This window comes from Papio anubis, chromosome 11, assembly GCF_008728515.1.
Source record: "Papio anubis isolate 15944 chromosome 11, Panubis1.0, whole genome shotgun sequence".
Taxonomy (NCBI): Eukaryota; Metazoa; Chordata; class Mammalia; order Primates; family Cercopithecidae; genus Papio; species Papio anubis.
The window spans coordinates 36,413,969-36,434,191 of record NC_044986.1 but is presented as its reverse complement, the minus strand read 5'-3'; the positions used below and the strand labels follow the sequence as shown (position 1 = coordinate 36,434,191).

Below are 20,223 nucleotides of genomic sequence, written 5' to 3'. Positions count from 1 at the left end.
TCCCCTGGTCTTTGTCTCCTGCTGTCAGTGATCGCTAGCATTAAGCAACTGCTGCCCAGGGAGTTAAGAAACTTGTTCATCATGCCCCACTGACAGGGACAGAGGATCTTACCCCAGGCAGTCTGATGCCAGATGTCACACCCTGAACCTTTTTACTGCACTCCACAATGACAAAACTGCCTGCTGTTGATGTCACATCTGGAATGATGTCGCACAGGAACGATCTGCAGGTAACGCTGTAAGGGAGTTGCTGTTAGCTCTGTTTACAGAGGAGAAACCGGAGCCTTGGAGGAGTCGTCGACTGCTGCTAGGTTATGCAGCCAGTGGGTGGCAAAGCCCCCTGTTCACGCCCAGACCTGGCACCTGCAAAGGCCAGTCAGCGGTGTCAACACCGCTGGCAGATTTAAAATCACCGTCGCGGTACTGAAGCTGGGTCAGGGAGCTGAGGTAGGCCAGGCTGGAAAGGCTTGGAGAGGTTTTCAGGGAGGGCGGGATGAGTTTTTTAAATCGACCGTTTGGTGGCTGCTTTGGGCTTCCGCCAAGCCCGTTTGGGTCCTTGGAGGATCGCTCATCCTCCTCCATAAACGTTTATTCACCAGCCCCGGCCCGTGTCGTCGGGGCAGCGGCGCGGAACCCGGAGTGCTGGCTGGGTTCGCGGACACTGGCTCCCCGGCGCGGCGGCGTGGCGGCGCGGCTCTGCACGGCGGGACTCCCGGGGGAGGGAGCGCGGGGCTGGGGCCGCGAGGACGCGGAAGGGCAGGGCGGGGCCGGGCCATCTGGACCGCCGCTGCGGGGTGGGCGCATTTGTTTCCTAAGAGGAGCGCCGAGCAAACGGAAACCGCGCGCCTCTACTGGATCAATCAAAACAGCGCCTCCGGACAAACGGGAATGGGGGCGGCGCAGAGGCCCTACGGGAGGTTTCAGGCACCATCTGTGAGGGGCGCACCCACGGAAGCTCTGGGTTTGTCCACTCTGAGGCCCGTCCAGTTGTCCAACCACCCTGTCCTCAGCGTCCCTCGGTGGGGACAGATGCATACCCCCGCTGCCCAGTACAGCCGGACGCGACTTCGGAAAGAAAACCTTGCAATCTCCCTATTTTACGGATAAGGAAATAGCGCCCCTAGAGGAGAAGTAGCTGCCCCGAGGTCACAGAACTTCCGGGGGCAGAGCCGAATGCCTTCCCTCCGCCACCCTGCTTACAAATTGAGATGAAGTCTTTGTGCGTCTACCTGCCCACCTATCTATCAGCTTCTGTGCAACTCATGTGTGCAGTCTAGCCCTCAGCGCAGTCTCTGGAACCTAGTAGGTGCTCAATAAATGCTTGTGAAACGGAAACGAACTGAAATGGAACTAGAAAACCCATGTCCTTAATCTTTGAGGAAAGACAGAATTTAGAAATCTAAGAGTACTGACCGTTGTGTAGAGCCAGAGTAGCTGGAGGCTGGATGAATACACCCAACCCAGGGAACCCCGACGGCTGCCCACGCAGCTGCACTCCTGTCTACACGGAAAAAAAGAGCCACTCCCTCCCTCCCTTAGTCATCTCCCCACTCCTTCCCCAAGGCTGAGAATGAAGATATCCTCTGAGGGCTTCGCCATAAAACCTTAGAGCTGGAAGGAACTTTCCATCGCCTCTAGTTACAGTCTATGTAATGTTTTCTTAAATGATTTTCATTAAGTTCATTCAATATTTATCGTGCATCCACCGTGAACAAGGCCCTATATTGCTGAAACAAGACGTGTGATCCTTGTTAAAATCAAAAGCAAATGTACAAGTCAGGAGTTCTTCTACAGCCAGAAGTATTCAGTGGCCGAACATAAGTATTCGATACAGACTATAAATACAGCAGCTGTTATTTCAAAAAGCAAAAGCCCATGTTAAAAGAGGTCATTCTTGGAGAAGTTTTTTTCTTCTTGATTGGAAAAAAGTTTCCAGGCATAGGGAACTGATTACTGGACTGGGGATGTGTCCCCAACCCTTTTCCTAGCCGATACAGATAGATCTGCTCTAGGACAACCAAAGAAAGCTAAAGAAGATGTGATATCTGGCAAAACAAGCCTAAACAAACCTCTGGAAAGTCAAGAAGGAATTGGGGGGAATTCAAGATTTATTAGAGCCTGTAGGAAACCAAAATTCAATTAAGTAATTGAAAATATGGAGGCCAGGCATGGTGGCTCCTGTCAGTAATCCCAGCACCTTGGAAGGCTGAGACAGGTGGATCACTTGAGCCCAGGAGTTCTAGACCAACCTGGGCAACATGGTGAAACCCCATTTCTACAAAAAATGTAAAAATTAGCTGGGTGTGGTGGCACACAACTGTGGTCCCAGCTACTCGGGAAGCTGAAGTGGGAGAATCACCTGAGCCTTGGAGGTCAAGGCTGCAGTGAGCTGAGATCTCGCCACTGCACTCCAGCCTGGGTAACAAAGACCCTGTATTTAAAAAAAAAAAAAGAAGAAGAAAAAAATATGAAGTACTATAAAATATGAAAATAGGGAAAGGTTAGAGAATGAGCTGCCTGGTTGTATTAGGTGTTTGCTTTTCTTTAAGACTTGCTCTAAGTTGATATCATATCTCAGAATCAGAGTCTCAGTTTAACAGATACTTGTATACCTGGAGCCCAGCACGCTGTTTGACGTACAATGGAAACCGTTCACGTTTGATGCAATTCAGGGCTTGGTGAGTCAAACTCAGTTACTCCACGAGCTAAACGTTTACCGACCCTGTGACTCTGTACTTTCTCTCCTGGATATATATATATGTTTGTATATGTATATATAAATATAGATGTATAGATATAGATATATGTACACACAACAGAAATGATTGGTTAGGTCCACCGGAAGACATGTAGAAGAATATTTATGGCAGCCTCATTCAGAATAGCTCAGACTGGAAGCAGCTCAAATGTTCATCAACAGGAGAATGGAAAAACAAATTGTGGCATAGCTATACAATGGAATAATGAGCAAGAACAAACCGCTGAACAACATTAATGAATTGCACAGGCATTATGCTGAGTGAAAGAAGCCAGACACAAGAATATATGTTGTTTAATCCAATTTCTATGAAATAGAACACAAGTAAATCTAATCTGTAGTGACAGAAGTCAAAATAATGGTTGCCTTTGAGACAGCAGTAACTGAAAGCCGGCACAAGGGGACATTTTGGGCCTCTGGAAATGGTCTGTATTTTGATCTAGGTGGTGCCAATGTGTGTGCATGTGTGTATAAATATTTGTGCACATATATACACATTTAAGCATAATTATGTAAACGTACATCAAGTTATACACTTAAAATCAGTGCACTTTATGAAGGTTGTGCCTCAATAGAAAACAGGAAGAAATTGTTTTGGTCAGGATGACAAGTGCACGGTGGGCAAACTGCCACTCTCCCCTCCCCGGCCCGCAGCAGACCTCGCTAATTAATCACCACGCTCCTTTCCTTTGAACTCGGCTTCAGGACCATCTCAATCCAGCGCTTCAGCCAGCTGTGCTTTGAGGCAAAACTCTCAGCTTTCCCTCATGTATACACAAGTATGTTAAGATAATTAATTAATCATCTTACCATCTTAATTATTAATTATCATCTTCAATTTGTTCAGCCACACTCTGAGGAAGCCTGACTCCCACTACGGACTGGTGGCAGCTTCTCCAAAGTCTGGATTCAGTTCCCAGGAGGAAGTGGCTTCTGAAGAGCACATTTGGATGCTGGAGAGTGACAGCGGGAGGGGCACACGACAGGAAGGAAGCCCCTTGACAGAGAGCTGGCGGATTAATGCAGCACACAGGTAAGCATGGGACCCAGAAAAGGCTCGAGTTTGACCGGGCACATTTTCTACCAAGTGAAACTAGTTGCCTTCTTGACTGAGGAGAGGGAAGAGGAGAGAAGTTGAGGCTGGACTGCAGGGACTGGCACCTCTTGATTTGCCCGAGGTTCTCTGGCACCTGAAGCACAGCCTGCCCCTCAATAGTCACCAAGGCTCTGTGTCTTATCGGGGATGATAACACTTCCTGTGGGGTTCATCCTGCACAGCGTACAAAATCTTCCACTTCACTATCACGCCATCGTGAGATCTGGACAGGGTGGGAATTAGCCTCCCCACCCCAACCCCCCACCTCATTTTAAAATAAGAAAACTGGCCAAGCACAGTGGCTCACACCTGTAATCCCAGCACTTTGGGAGACCGAGGCGGGTTGTTCACTTGAGGTCAGGAGTTTGAGACTAGCCTAGCCAACATAGTGAAACCCCATCACTACTAAAAATACAAAAATTAGCTGGGCATGTTGGTGCATCTGTAATCCCAGCTACCCAAGAGGCGGAGACATGAGAATCACTTGAACCTGGGAGGCAGAGGCTGCAGTGAGCCAGGATCACACCACTGCACTCCAGCCTGGGCAACAGAGCCAGACTCTGTTTCAAAAAAATAAAATAGGCTAGGCGTGGCGGCTCATGCTGTAATCCCAGCACCTTGGGAGGCTGAGGCAGGCAAATCACTTGAGGTCAGAAGTTCGAGATCAGCCTGGGCAACATGGTGAGGCTCCGTCTCTACTAAAAATACAAAAATTAGCCAGCCATAGTGGCATGTGCCTGTAATCCCCAGCTACTCAGGAGGCTGAAGCAGGAGAATCGCCCGAACCCGGGAGATGGAGGTTGCAGTGAGCCAAGATCATGCCATTGCACTCCAGCCTGGGCAACAAGAACAAAACTCTGTCTCAAAAAAAAAGTAAAATAAAATAAGAAAACCAAGGTTCAAAGAGGTCGTGTGACTGATAAACACCCTACTAACGAAGTAAGGGATTCCAGACTCAAACACAGGTCTGTGTCACACAAAGCCCATGATCCTTCTTTGTCTTATCCTTTCATTTTAGCTTTTATTTTTCATCAAAGTTATACATGCACATAAATGGATAACTTGTTCTGCAAGATTTTTTATGAAAATGGCAGTTCCTTGTCCCCATTTCCCTCTCCTGAAAGTAACAACTTTCACCACTTTATTTTTTATTATGTATTTTACTTTTTTGAGACGGGGTCTTGCTGTGTCACCCAGGCTGGAGTGCAGTGGCACAATCACAGCTCACTGTAGCCTTGACCTCCTGGGCCCAAGTGATCCTCTCACCTCAGCTTCCTGAGTAGCTGTGACTACAGGCCCATGTCACCACACCTGGCTAATTTTTGTATTTTGAGGGAGAGTTGGGGTTTTGCCATGTTGCTCAGGCTTGTCTCAAACTCCTAGGCTCAAGCGATCTACCCACTTCGAGGCTGCAGTGAGCTATGACCATGCCACTACACGCCAGCCTGGGCAACAGAGGAAGCCCTTGTCTCAAAAAATAAATAAAATAAGACACACAAAAGCAGTGTTGCACTGGCTATAGTTTGGTTTCTCTCTACTGGCTGACTGCTAAGAAAGATGTTGCAGCTAATTAATGAAAAAGGAATGATCAAATTAGAGTAATACCATTTTGTATCCACCAATGAATGAATGAATCTAGGCATTGCGTATCAGCAGCTGTTAACGTCACTCCCTTTACACATACACACACACAGACACACAAATAACACAATAGGTGCACCTCTTGAGGAAAGAACACACCATCACCTGTAGTTGTCAAAAAATCAGAACCTGAATTTGATCGAGCCTCTGGATTTACCAATTTACTGGAAATACAGACATATTCCAGAGATATTGTAGGTTCAGTTCCAGACAACCACAGTAAAGAGAATATTGCAGTGAAGTGAGTTATATGGATTTGTTGGTTTCCCGGTGCATATAAAAGTTATGTTTACCCTACACTGTAGTCTCTTAAGCGTGCAATTACAATTATGTTTTAAAAAGGCATATATACTTTACTTTTAAAAACTTGGCCAGGCACGGTGGCTCACGCCTGTAATCCCAGCACTTTGAGAGGCCAAAAGTGGATCACCACAGTCACAATTTAAATTTACTTTTAGAATTATTTGATTCATATCTGCCTCACTCACTAGGCTTTAAGCTCTAAGAGGGCAGAAGTCATGCCTGTATTAGCTTGTCATTTTATCCCCTGGTTTAGCACATGCAGGTGCTCACTGAAGACACTGAATGAGCTAAATATTAGATTGACAGGAAAGTTTGGTCCCCCGTCCCAGCTGCCACCCTTTGCAGGCTGTTGCCCAAGGAAACCTGCCATCTTCTGCAGCATGGGCCCCCTCCTGGAGGGAGCCACCTCACCTCCCTTCCACCTGCACTTTCATCCCGTCACTCCTTGCCTGCTCCAGAGCTCTAGGCAACTAGCTGGGTGCAGTGGCTCACACCTGTAATCCCAGCACTTTGGGAGGCAGAGGCGGGCAGATGCCTAAGGTGGGGGGAGTTCGAGACTGACCTGTAGTCCCAGCATGGGTGAAACTCACCTCTATTAAAAATGCAAAAATTAGGCCGGGTGCAGTGGCTCAAGCCTGTAATCCCAGCACTTTGGGAGGCCGAGGCAGGCAGATCCACCTAGGGTCAGGGAGTTGAGACCAGCCTATTAACATGGTGAAAACTCTGCCTCTATTAAAATGCAAAAGTGGGCCGGTGCAGTGGGCTCAAGCCTGTAATCCCAGCACTTTGGGGTATGAGGCGGGATCAAGGTCAGGTCGAAGCCATCCTGGCTAACACAGTGGGCTCTCTACTAAAAAGCAAAACTAGCTGGTGAGGGTGGTAGGAAGCACCAGACCCAACTTCACCCAGGAGCTGAGGCAGGAGAATGGCTAAAACTTCCGAGGAGGCAGACTTACAGTGAGCTGAGATCTGGCCACTGCACTTCAGCCTGGGTGACAGAGCGAGACTCCGTCTCAAAAAAAAAAAAGATGCAAAAATTAGCCAGGCGTGGTGGTGCCTAACCCAAGTACTCGGGAGGCTGAGGCACAAGACTTGCTTGAACCTGGGTGGCAGAGTTTGCAGTAAACTGAGGTAGCGCCACTGCACTCCAGCCTGGGTGACAGAGTGAGACTCCGTCTCAAAAAAAAAAAAAAAGGCTCCAAGCAACTAGAATAGACCTAGAAGAACTGAGGCAATCATGCAAAATCTGGCCCCTCTGGCCCCATTGAGAGTCAAAACCTCCTCCACAGGTCCCTGACAAGCCCGTGAGTCTGGGTCCTAGGTCCTGGGTACTCCCCCTAAGGCCTGGAAGAATCTTTTTTTGAGACAGAGTCTCACTCTCATCCAGGCTGGAGTACAGTGGCACGATCATGGCTCACCGCAGCCTCGACCTCCTGGGCACAGGCGATCCTCCCACCTCAGCCAAGTGGTTGGACTACAGGTATGCGCCACCAGACCCAGCTAATTTTCTGTAGAGATGGGGTTTCGCCATGTTGCCCAGGCTGGTCTCAAACTCCTAGGTTCAAGCAATCTGCCTGCCTTGCCCTCCCAAAGTGCTGGGATTATAGGCATGAGCCGTCGTGCCCAGCCTGGCCTGGAAGATTCTTAAAGACACATCACCACAGTCATCTGAAGAATTCCCTCCATCTAAGAACCTGCTCCCCCGACTCTACCCTGCTGGATGGAAAGAAGGCCTGGGCACATGTTTGATTATCCAGTGAGGACTTGCTGAGCGCCTGCTATGGCCAGGCTCTGTGTGAGATGGTTGGAGAACATCAGTGAACAAACACAGCAGACACAGCCACTTTCCCCTTGCTCCATGCTCACCAAACAAAGTTCATTCCATCTCTCACCCTGGCCCCTTGGGGTCTTTGTTGTTTAAGCCAATCATGGTGTTATATTCCCTTATAAATGCTAGCATTTTTTTGTAGAGATGGGGTTTCGCCATGTTGCCCAGGCTGCAAGATGAAAAAGTACTTGGCATCGCTACACTATACATTTTAAATGGTTAAGATGGTAAATTTTATGTTGTGTTTCTTACTACAATTACAATTTATTTTTAAAGTTTGTGCATGGGTAAGACTAAATTGTAGAGTTTAAGAAGGCACTCTTGGGTGAAATTATAAAGAAATGCAAGGAAGTTGTTACTATAAAAGTAGCTGAGTTTCTCTCCGAGTATTTCTCTTTGAGTACCACCACTGTCTGTCCAGTCAGACAAGAGGGCTCACGCTGTCACACCCTGAGTGCCCAGTGAAGCTGGAGCTGAACCCCAGGCCATCCTGTTTCCACTACACCGATGCTAGCATTCACAAGGGAATACAGCACCATGACTGGCTTAGACGAACGACAATCCCAGCCAATAAAACTTGAGGAGGCGTCTGCTGGGAGCTGCTGGGAAGGTTTCCCTCACCCTTACAAAGGGACATGAAGAAGAAACACCTTCTCCTCAGGCCAGCATTGTGTGATGCCTGGAGCTGGGGCAGCAATTTCGCAACCTTGAGGGAAATGACTGCCACTGTGAGAATGGCAAGGCTGAAAGACAGAAAGAACCTGGGCTATTGGTGACAACACTGAGCTTCTGAATGCACCACCCTGGACACGCCCTCCCCCTGATCTTCTTGTGGCCTACGAGGATGAAAGCCCTCATTGTTTACGCTGGTCCTGGATGAGTTTTCTATTACTTGCAGCCAAAAGCCACCTACAAGGGGCAGCTCACACTTCCTGAGCAACTGCTGGCTAGCAGGCACCAAGTCACAGACCTTAGTGCTCTCTCATTATTCCCATTCCCTGCTTAGGAGCTGGAACTCATGACCCCATTTTACAGCTGAGGTAGCTGAGACCCCGAGATCAACAGGGACTCGCTGTGTCACACACTAAGTGCCCAGTGGAGCTGGAGCTGAAGCCCAGGGCATTCTCTTTCCACTACACCAATGGTGGTGATAGATTTCATCACTATGCCCATTGGAACTCTCCACTACAAGTGCAAGGAAGGGGAACCAGGCCAACCCAAGCCATAGGGTATCCAGGAACTCAGAATCTCTCTCTCTCTCTCTCTCTCTCTCTCTCTCTCAGCACCTCTCTGTCTCCATCTCTGTCTCTCTCCCATCATTGCATACTCCATACTCTCAGGCCAGCTGCCCCACTAGGCTAGAAGCATGGCCACCAGCAATCCTAGTCTCACATCCCAATAGCCAAGGGACAAAAAGGCCCTGCCTTGGGCCAATCACGTGAGTCTGAATTCTGGGTGCTACTTCCTGGTCTGTGGCTTGGACTATTGAAGCTCTCTAAGACTCAGTTTGCCCATCCTTAAACAAGGATAATAATAATTGTACCTACTTCATTGGGTTGTTGGGGGGATCATTCATTGATTTAATGAATACTTATTGCAGCCAACTCTGTGCCAGGCAGTGTTAGGTGTTGAAGCTACAGTAGAGGAAAGAAACCCAATCCCTGCCCTCGTGGAGTTAATAGTCTAGCGAGAAGGACCAATGTTACATAAATAAACACATGAACAATTCTCTCTATTACAACTGTGAGAAGTGTATTAAAGGTACAGAATTCCACTGGAGAGAGGGAAAGGAAACCTAGCTCAGGTCAAATGAGTGACATTTAAAGAGCCCAACACTGGGCTTGGCACGATTTAGCATTCAGTCTATGTAGCTATCACATAGTTTTTATTTGGCATCTTCCCAAACCTCTGGCCTCCCCACAGCCACTTCCCACAAGGAGAGGAGCTGAGTCACTTGGCTGCCCTGCAGCCAATTACAATCTTCCTAGGGGACCGAGAGCAAGTGTGGCACATGCATTGGGACAGCAGTGGTACAGCAGGTCCCAGGGAAGCGCAGTGCTGGTGGGCGGCACACACCCAGCTCACATCACCACTTATTGGGAGCAGCCTTTCCTGGGCTCCAGCTGAAGCCCCAACCAGGAGGCCTGCAGAGGCCCCAGTGGCTTCTCAGGTTCCAGGGTCTCCCAAGCTCCTTTGGCTGGCTCTGCATTGAGCCCTAAAATGCACTGCCGAACAAATGACTTGCCTTTCACCACTGCCAGGCTCTGCCATCATGAGTCTCAACTCCCTGGCCTCAGGGACAAGGGTCCTGCCCCTGCCCCAAGGCACCGTGCTGTATAATCACTTCCTGGTGACCGTTTGCAAAGCTCTTTGTGATCCAGGGATGTGCCTGTGGAACATACTGTGTCCCCAGCAGGGCCCTATACAGCTCCTTCCCGTCTCCCTTGTGCAGAGGCACTGTTTCTTCAGGGAAGAAAGGCCAAAAAGCTGCCGCATTGGATCACTGCCACAAACACTGGCTCCGTTCCCGTCCCCATCACCACTGCCCTGGCCTGAGCTCAAGCCCCCATGGGACCCCAGTGCCAGCCCATCTGGCCGCCTGGCCTCCAGGGTCTCCCAGTGAGGCAGCCAGAGGGGCTGCCTGGAGCACAAGTCACTCCTCCATTTGAGCACCTTTAGTGGCTCCCTGGATCTGCACCTAATGTTGCCACAAGGCCCTTGTGATCTGGCCCCTGCCTAACATTCCCAACTGTATGTTCTCAGCCAGCCATCTATATGCATAGAGTTTGCCTGGAACATGATACATGTTTGTCAAACATGTGTCCCCTTCTGCGTTAATTTACTATGTGCCAGGCTCTGTGTGTGGCTCTGGGATGCGGTGGTGAGCCACACAAACGTAGTCTCTGCCCTCAGAGAGGTCACGGTCCAGTACGGGAGGCAGACGCCAATGAAACAAAAGCAGTCACAAGGGTTTATCAGGGCAGGGTGTGGTGGCTCACTCCTATAATCCCAGCAACTTGGGAGGCTGAGGCAATCGGATTGCTTGAGCCCAGGATTCAAGACCAGCCTGGGCAACATAACGAAACACCGTCTGTACTAAAAATACAAAAATTAGCCGGGCGTGGTGTCGTATGCCTGTAGTCCCAGCTACTTGGGAGGCTGAGGTGGGAGGATCACTTGAGCCTGGGAGGTCGAGCTGCAGTAAGCTGTGTTCATGCCACTGTGCTCCAGCCTCGACAGAGTGAGACCCTGTCTCAAAAATATAATTAATTAAAAAAAGAGTTTATCCTTACAAATGATAGTGAAAGCTATGAGGGACTCATCTATGAAGGACGGAGAGTATTAGAGAAGTGTGACTTTGCCTGGGAGTCAGCAGCTCCCCTGAGATGACACTAACCTGACATCAGATGAATGAGTAGTCACCATCCAGGTGAGGGGTTTGGGAGTAGATGGAGAGTGTCCCTGATGCTGAGGCCAGAGGGCACCCACAGGCTCTGGGATCTGGAAGCCTGGGGGCAGGTGAGCCCTAGGGATCCCAGGGCTATGAGCGGGTACACAGATGGGGCATGATCCCTCTGAACCGAGGAGGAATGGGAATGAAAACAGAGAAGCCTGGTGAATGATGCTGGGGGTTTGGACTGATGTCATCACGGTAGAAATGCCAAGTCAAAGGGGACTTTATCATTGAACTTTTTTATTATGGAATTTTAAAAAAATAAATAAATGTAGAGAGAATAGTACCATGAACTCCCGAACCCCTCATCCAGCAGCATCCACAACAGCCAACCCACAGCCAAGCTTTTCTCAGCTATACCCCCCCCACGCCCCTTACCCCAAATGTATGACGCCGAAACAAATCCCAGATTTGTTTGCTGTGTAGCTCACCCATAGATATTTCAATATGTATCTCTACAACGAAAGGACTGTTTTTAACATAACCACATTATCACACCTAAAAAGTAAATGATAACACAAGGGGAAATGTCTGAGGCTTGATACTTATTGCCAAACTACCCAGAAAAGCCCCCACCAGAACCTCACCCCAGGCAGGTATGAGGGTCCCCATCTCACTGCACACTTGCCAACCCTGGGTGTTACAAGAGATAGATTTCTACAAGAGGCTCACCCCAAAACCTAGGAGCTAACCCTTAAATTCCAGGTGCATCTAATTTTAAAAGGCAGCCACAGAAACACTTTCTGTGGAAATCTCTCTCACACATCCAGCGGCCACTTGTGAGCAGCCAGCGATTGGGGGGTGTAGAGACAGGAGGTGGTGAGCCCAGCAACCCCTGCCGGCTCCCCAGGGTGGGCCCAGTGCGGGTTCACGGAGCACCCTGCCGGCTCCCCAGGGCGGGCCCAGTGCGGGTTCACAGAGCAGGGCCCCTGCCCATCCTTCATCTCCCACATCTGCCCTCAGCCAACGGGGCAGACTGAGAAAGGGTTTCCGTAGGACCCAAGGGTTTCCAGACACAACCCACCAGAGCCAGAGAGGGAAGGTGCTCCCTCCTATGGCAAGCATGTCCCCCTTCAGGGCTCAAAGGGCTTCTGTTTGAGCTGAAACCTGGGGACTCACTGCCTTGCCTCTCCTCAGACCTGTGCCCTCCCCACAGTGACTCATGGGCCTCCCATTCAGTCAGGAAACTAGAATATTAAAAAATCTACAAGCCAGATAGATGAGTTTTCAGGTTCAGATTGCAGTTCCATCTTTCTAGTAAGATGGAGGCAGCCACAGTTCCAGAACTCTCTGCACAGTTCCCTAACCCTTCTGAGCCGCGGTCTTTACCTAATCAGGTTTGACTTCCTGCTACAGCCTCCTACTCTCAGCCCAGAATAGAGATGGCAACCAGGCATGGTGGCACATGCCTGTGGTCCCAGCTATTCAGGAGGCTGAGGTGGGAGGATCGCCTGAGCTCTTGGGAGTTCAAGGTTGTAGTGAGCTGTCATCTCACCACTGCACTCCAGCCCGGGTGAGACCCTCTCTCTAAAAGAATTAAAAATAGAGACAGCTGTCCTTCCTGCAAGCCAGCCAGTCAGACGCCGAGTCCTCGCTGTGTTCCAGGCACCCTGCTAAGCTGGGGAGATGCAAGAGTGAATAGGACTTGATCCCTTCCCTGCAGGAGCTCACCATCTCTGAGAAAGGCAGTCACATAAACACCGTGCAAGTGACCGGGGCTCCAAAAGAGATGCGTTCATGCTGCTGTGGGAAGTCAGCTAGTGGATCCAAGAGCTCTGCCTGGAGAGAGAAGGCTTCTAAGGGGTGGGATCTTAAAAGCTGGGGCTTGAATGACACTAGGGAAAGTCAAGGTGGGGGAAATCGTCTCCTGGATAGGACATGAACTAACACTCTTTGGATTCAAGCAGCAGAACATCTTCTCATACACTTACTGGACATTTGTACTTCTTATTTGAAGTAATGTCTATTCAGATCCTTGCCCATTTTTAAATTGGGTTTTTTTGTGTTTTTTTTATTGTTGAGTTGTAAGAATTCTTGGCCAAGCTCAGTGGCTCATGCCTGTAATCCCAACATTTTGGGAGGCTGAGGCAGGAGGATGACTTGAGCCCAGAAGCTTGAGACCAGCCTGGATAAGATAGCGAGATTCCATCTCTACAAAAAATTAGCTAGCCATGGTGGCACACATCTATAGTGCCAGCTAATGGGAAGGCTGAGGTGGGAGGATTGCTTGAGCCCAGGAGGTTGAGGCTGCAGTGAGCTGTGATCACACCACTGCACAGCAGCCTGGGAAACAGAGCAAGACCCTGTCTCAAAAAAAAAAAAAAAGGTTTCTTTATATATCCTAGACACCACTCCCTTGTCAGATATATAATTTGCAAATATTTTCTTCCATTCTATGAATCTCAATATTTCATACCTTTTGAATCTGGTGCCATATACATATACGACCTATTAAACTATCATAGGTAATTCGACATTTTCTGGAGCCACAATAAGAAAGTAAAAAGAGGGCCAGGCGTGGTGGCTTATGCCTGTAATCCCAGCACTTTGGGAGGCCAGGGCAGGTGAATCACTTGAGGTCAGAAGTTCAAGACTAGCCTGGCCAACATGGTGAATCCCCGTCTCTACTAAAAATACAAAATTAACTGGGTGTGGTGGCAGGTGTCTGTAATCCCAGTTACTCGGGAGGCTGAGGCAGGAGAATCTCTTGAACTTGGGAGGTGGAGGTTGTTGCAGTGAGCCAAGGTCGTGTCATTGCACTCCAGCCTGGGCAACAGAGCAAGACAGAAGCTATATTATATAGAATTCCATGACAGTGAATGAGGTATTCCGTGAACACAGATGGTTGCACAGGCAGAAGTATTTTGGGAAGAGATGACAAATCCATATCGAGAATAAGAGTCTGTTGCAATGAGGACAAAATCGATGTCCCCTCCATGGTGGGTCCAATGTAGTTAGTCTACCACCAGATGGCTGGCTGAGATCCCCCCACCTCCGGGAATGATGAGCTTCTGAAATGCCTGAAGGGCATTTTCTTTCCTTCCTTTCAACATTCACTCAACAATTTACTGGGGGCCTCCTCTGGTCCCAGCCCTATGCTCAGACTATCAGTGACACAGCAGGGGCTGGGCCCTTGGTCACTGTCTCAGGTTCAGGGTTTAGAGACATGAGAAACAGAAATGGCTGCCACGGCCACCACTGCTGAAACACAATGACCCAGTGAAAGGAGCACTGGGCAGGGAGTCTGGGGTACCTGACTTCCAGTTCCAGGTCTGCCACTAGCACTCATGTGACAGGAGTGGGAACACTGTGTTTCTCTAGGCTCAGATTCCTCATCCTTGAAATAGAATGGAAACTCCAGGATAGCGAGGACCAATGGTGGACCAAGGCTGGGGGGTGATGAGCGGGTGCATTGTGGAATCAGTTTCTCTTGGGTGCAGAACACGAGTCATTTGTCAGCCAGGTGCAGCGGCTCACACATGTAATTCCAGCACTTTGGGAGGCCAAGGCAGGCGGATCAACTGAAGTCAGGAGTTCAAGACCAGCCTGGCCAACATGGTGAAACCCTGTCTCTACTAAAAATACAAAAATTAGCTGAGAGTGGTGGTGTGCACCTGTAGTCCCAGCTACTCGGGAGGCTGAGGCAGGCAAATCACTTGAACCCAGGAGATGGAAGTTGCAGTGAGCCGAGGTCACACCACTGCACTCCAGCCTGGGTGACAGAGAAAAGCTCCGCCTCAAAAAACAAAAAGAAAAAAGAGTCATTTGTCTATGAAGAATTTTTTAAATAATTAACTAATAGTTGGTCTCCTTTTTATTATCACAATACACCTGCAATTGTAAACAATGCCAGTGAGAAAATACTCAAAAAAAAAAATCCAGGCCGGGCGCGGTGGCTCAAGCCTGTAATCCCAGCACTTTGGGAGGCCGAGATGGGCGGATCACAAGGTCAGGAGATCGAGACCATCCTGGCTAACATGGTGAAACCCTGTCTCTACTAAAAATACAAAAAACTAGCCGGGCGAGGTGGCGGGCGCCTGTAGTCCCAGCTACTCGGGAGGCTGAGGCAGGAGAATGGCGTAAACCCGGGAGGCGGAGCTTGCAGTGAGCTGAGATCCGGCCACTGCACTCCAGCCTGGGCGACAGAGCGAGACTCCGTCTCAAAAAAAAAAAAAAAATCCTTGTTTTGCCTGAGTTCTCAATAATTACTACAGTTACTACTAAGTTTTAATAATGCATGTGTAAGCTTTAAATTGCAATTTTTAAATTATTTATCTTTTAATAAACATTGTATTCTACATGGACGTTAACTTGGAGACCTCCATTCTACAGTTATATCCAGACACACGCGGACCCAACTACCTGTGATTTTTCTAGAGTAGGTATGTAGTGGCTTGGAATCTTTCAATCTCATTTCTGGCAGAAAGTGATTAAAATTTAAACAAATAAAGACAGGGAAATTTAAGTTCCCACCCACCCATCTCTTTAACACCCGATGCATTGAACCAGGGAAGCTCACCTGCGCCATCTAGTGGTAGAAATGGCGATTACAGGCACATGTGACGACATTCTCATCCCCGCGGGCGGCTCTTGTCCCACAGGGGTAGCGGGCACAGGACTATGGAGCACTTGAAATGTGACTCATCCGAATGGAGATGGGTTGCAGATGTAACATGCATACTGAATCTCTAAGACTTAGTATGAAAATAGAAGGTAAAGTAGCTCTTTAACAATGGATTATACTGATTACATATTGATTTTCTATTGATTACACATTCAAATGATAATATTGGGGGTGAGGGAAGCCTCGGGAAGGTTTAATCAGACAAGCCAGCCCCAAGGCTGATTGCATCCTATGTCCACGTAGATAACAACGAGCAAGTTCCTTCACTTCTCAGGGCCTTAGTTCCCTCGTCCTTAAAAATGGATGGGTGATACTGACATCACAGTACTATGATGATTAAATGCGGTAAGCCATGTAAATGCCTAAGACACAGCGAGTGCTCGGGAGAAGTTGGTTTCCTTTCTCTCAGAGCTAATCAAAATGGCAGAAAAACTAGAGTAGGCAGCCTCCTGGGGGCACTCTCAGAGGGTCTGGATTTATTTCCCTTTTTCCCCTTTAGCACTACGCTGCAGGTGTGTGGCCCAGGCAATCGGCCTCTCTAATTGTGGAGGACCAGCTCCAGCTGCCGCCCTCCTGGGCCCCTGCCCACCTCGGTGCCCACTGTGTGCACAGCACCAGGCGCCAGCTCATGAGCTTGCTGTCGTCCTGTGGGGCAAGGCTCAATCCCACCTTTCTGCCTGGGTGTCTTCCCAGCCACACCGGCCCCTCCGCTTCCCGCAGTGCGCGGCCTCCCTGTATCCACACCCACCACTGGGCACAAACTGCGCACCCACTGGCCACCTCTGCATCAGCGGTTCTGTGTCATGCTGGACCAACAGTATCAGCATCAGCTGGGAACCAATGAGAAAAGCAAGTTCCTGGGCCTCAGACCTGCATCGGAGACTCCAGGGGTAAGGCGTGGCCATGCTTCAGAAATACCTCTAGGTGACTTGGCTGCCTGGTCAGTTTGAGAACCAGTGCCCTATAAACCCTCACAGCTTCTTTTGTTCAGGATCCCCTCCGCTCCCCTCCCACCCTCTCCATCCAGTGGAGCCCCTATCTGTTGCGGAGGAACTCCTGTGCCTAAAACTACCCTGTCATCCCCTTCACCATTTTGCCCATGGTAATCTTCACCAAACTTTAGCAAACTTTCAGTATTTTTATCACATATGCAGGCCACTTTTCTATTTCTTCCTCAAGATTTTAAATTTGATACAAATTCAAATACACACTTTAGTTGGGCATAGTGGCTCACGCCTGTAATTCCAGCATTTTGGGAGAGTGAGGCAAGAGGCTTGCTTAAAGCCAGGAATATGAGACCAGTCTGGGCAACATACCAAGACCCCATTTCTTTCTTTTTTTTTTTTTTTTTTGAGACGGAGTCTCGCTCTGTCGCCCAGGCTGGAGTGCAGTGGCGCAATCTCGGCTCACTGCAAGCTCCACCTCCCGGGTTCACGCCATTCTCCGGCCTCAGCCTCCTGAGTAGCTGGGACTACAGGCGCCCGCCACTGCGCCCGGCTAATTTTTTCTATTTTTAGTAGAGACGGGGTTTCACCATGGTCTCGATCTCCTGACCTTGTGATCCGCCCGCCTCGGCCTCCCAAAGTACTGGGATTACAGACGTGAGCCACCACGCCCGGCCCCAAGACCCCATTTCTACAAAAAAAAAAAAATTAAAAATTAGTTGCACAGTGTGGCATGTGCCTGTAATCCTGGCTACTCGGATGGCTGAGGCAGGAGGATTGCTTGAGCCAGGACTACAGTGAGCTATGATGGCACCACTGCACTCCAGCCTGGATAACACGACTGAGTGAGACTTTGTCTCTAAAAAACAAAACAACCCCAAATATACACTTTAGCCTGGTCCTAAAGAATCTAGAATTCAGACTTAACATTCAAATTATATTTTTTCTATCACATATTAAACACTATTAAAAACTGTTTATCACCAGGCACAGTGGCTCACGCCTGTAATCCCAGCACTTTGGGAGGCAGAGGCGGGTGGATCACCTGAAGTCAGGAGTTCAAGACCAGCCTGGCCAACATGGCAAAACCCCATCTCTACTAAAAATATTAAAAATTAGCAAGGCATGGTGGCGTGCGCCTGTAATCCCAGCTACTTGGAAGGCTGAGGCATGAGAATCACTTGAACCCGGGAGACAGAGGTTGCAGTAAGCCGAGATTGTGCCACTGTACTCCAGCCTAGGGGAGAGAGCATGAGATTCTGTCTAAAAAAAAAAAAAAAAAAAAATGTTTATCCAAAGTACCACCTACAAGTCATTTTGGGGAAACGATGCCTGCCATGTAGCCTGGCTCTCTCACAACACACTTTATCCTACCATGTCCTATCTACCCCTCAGGACTTCCATTTCCCTCCTCCTCTCATCTGCAGCCCGGGCTCTTGACAGCCCTACCTTCCTGGACCACCCAGCACCTCCCTTCCATCAACCCCCGACCCAAGACTCTGACATCCATGAGGACTCCCTGTGAAACATCCCCAACTCAATAAACACACATGCCTGTGAAACATCACCAACTCAATAAACACACATGGAACGAATGAACTCGGCCCTCAAAACATCCGCCTCTGCCCCACAGCGCCCCAAGCCCCAGTCCTTAAGTAACTCGTCGCTAAGTAGCAGCTCCAGGAAGTGTCCCTGGACCTCCTGTACACATCTTTCCAGGCCTCCGCCCACCCACCCTTGCACCTTACTTTTCCACCCTCACCAAAGGCCTCATGCGTGCCAGGCATTGTACTAGGTAGTGTGGAAACAGAATATAAAGAACAGCCCTGGCCTTCAAGGAACTCAGGTTCCCATAAGCCAGAACGGGTCTTCTCATTCCTGCTATTGCTCCCAGAAACATGTCACAAGCATCCTCCCTTGTCCATATCAGAACGCCCGGAAACATAGGCTCAGTCAGAGAGTGGGAGGCATGGTCAGCACACCAACCGTGAGTTAAGGGTGGGTTTAATAACAAAAGCTCTCTCCAGTGATGGAAATGAAATCACTGGTAGCCCGGGGCAGGGGCATGGGAACTGACTGCAAAGTGGCATGAGAGAACTTTCTGGAGTGACGGAAATGTACATCTTAATTGGGGTGGTGGTTACAGAGATGTATATATTTGTCAAAACTTATCAAACTGGCCGGGCGCGATGGCTCATACCTGTAATCCCAGCACTTTGGGAGGCCAAGGCGGGCAGATCACTAGAGGTCAGGAGTTCAAGACCAGCCTGGGCAACATGGTGAAACCCCCATCTCTACTAAAAATGCAAAAATTAGCTAGGCATGGTGGCGCTTCCCTGTAATCCCACCTACTCAGGAGGTTGAGGGACGAGAATCGCTTGAAACCGGGAGGCGAGGAGGCTGCAGTGAATCGAGACTGCACCACCGCACTCCAGCTTGGGCGGCAGAGTGAGACTCAGTCTCAAAAAAAAAAAAAAAAGTATCAAACTATATGCTTAATAGAGTTGATTTTAAAAGAGATAGACTCAAGTCCCCCACACTGCCCCTCACTAATGCATCAGCTTGGGCCTAAGTTGCCATCTTTCCAAAACTGTTTCTCTAACACATGGTTTATGGGCTAGTTCAATGATTTTCAAGCCACTTATTTAAACAAAATCTTACCCTAAACCAGTACAAGGGAGCTCCCTGGCTGAAGAGGATGTGGAGAATCAGGTGCTGTACTTCTGACGCCCTTCCCCTCCTCACAGTAACCCTGGCGGTGGTGCATGAACCCATCTGAAACCACTGGGATCCATTGTCTCTAAGGTCCCAAATAGCTATGACCGTCTTTGATTCTATGTCTCTGCTAAAGATTTGCTTCAGACTAAATATATCCCCTTTTCCTCCACACCAGATGGTTCTATATTCCTCCCCATGTGGAAAGAGTAGGTTTTCACGCTCCCATGGAAGAGGGAAGCAGGGACCAGAAAGAAGGCCATGTCTCTCCTCTCCATTCTCCTCTTCCTGGGTCCTGTCACACAGCGCATACGGCAGGTGTTTAAGAAGGGGCTACAATATAAGACCTCTCCTTAATGGCCAATTTTGGTTACATCAAAGTACTTATTAAAGCCTGGATCACTGGGTCATTAAATGTCCAGTAAATCCCCATGGCTCTTCATCGAAGAGGCAGAAGGCTCTGGCCCAAGGCCTCTAACCTGAGCAGAAAGACTTGGTGGGTCTGTATGACCAGGGTAGTATCTCATGGGGGTGGGGTGACATTTTTAGTGTTTGTCCTGTCCTCTGACCAGCTCTCCCTGCTTCTCCTCCCCAAAGTGGACTAAGGACTAACTAAAGGAAAAAAAGATGTGGCCATGGGTTCTGGTGGAGTAGGTTGTTGAGGAGAAAGGACAGCATAGGATTAGAGGCCCAGAGGTTCTGGGACAATCACGATATAACATGAGCCATATGTGTAATTTTATGTTTTCTAGTTAGTAGCCACATTAAAAAGGTTAAAAGAAACAGGTTGAATTCATTTTAATGATATATTTTATTAACCCAACATATTCAAAATCTCATTTCAACATGTCATCAATGTA

General features: G+C 48.9%; 1 long non-coding RNA gene across 1 annotated transcript in view; it reads left to right on the top strand.

Moving 5' to 3' along the window:
• The first annotated feature begins 284 nt into the window (after positions 1 to 284).
• The window catches only part of LOC103887669, a 78,174-nt gene continuing 58,235 nt past the window's right edge, over positions 285 to 20,223 (top strand). The window contains exons 1-2 of the long non-coding RNA XR_001891491.3: positions 285 to 447; positions 3,606 to 3,791. This is a non-coding gene — a long non-coding RNA (uncharacterized LOC103887669). The remainder of the gene's footprint in view (positions 448 to 3,605; positions 3,792 to 20,223) is intronic.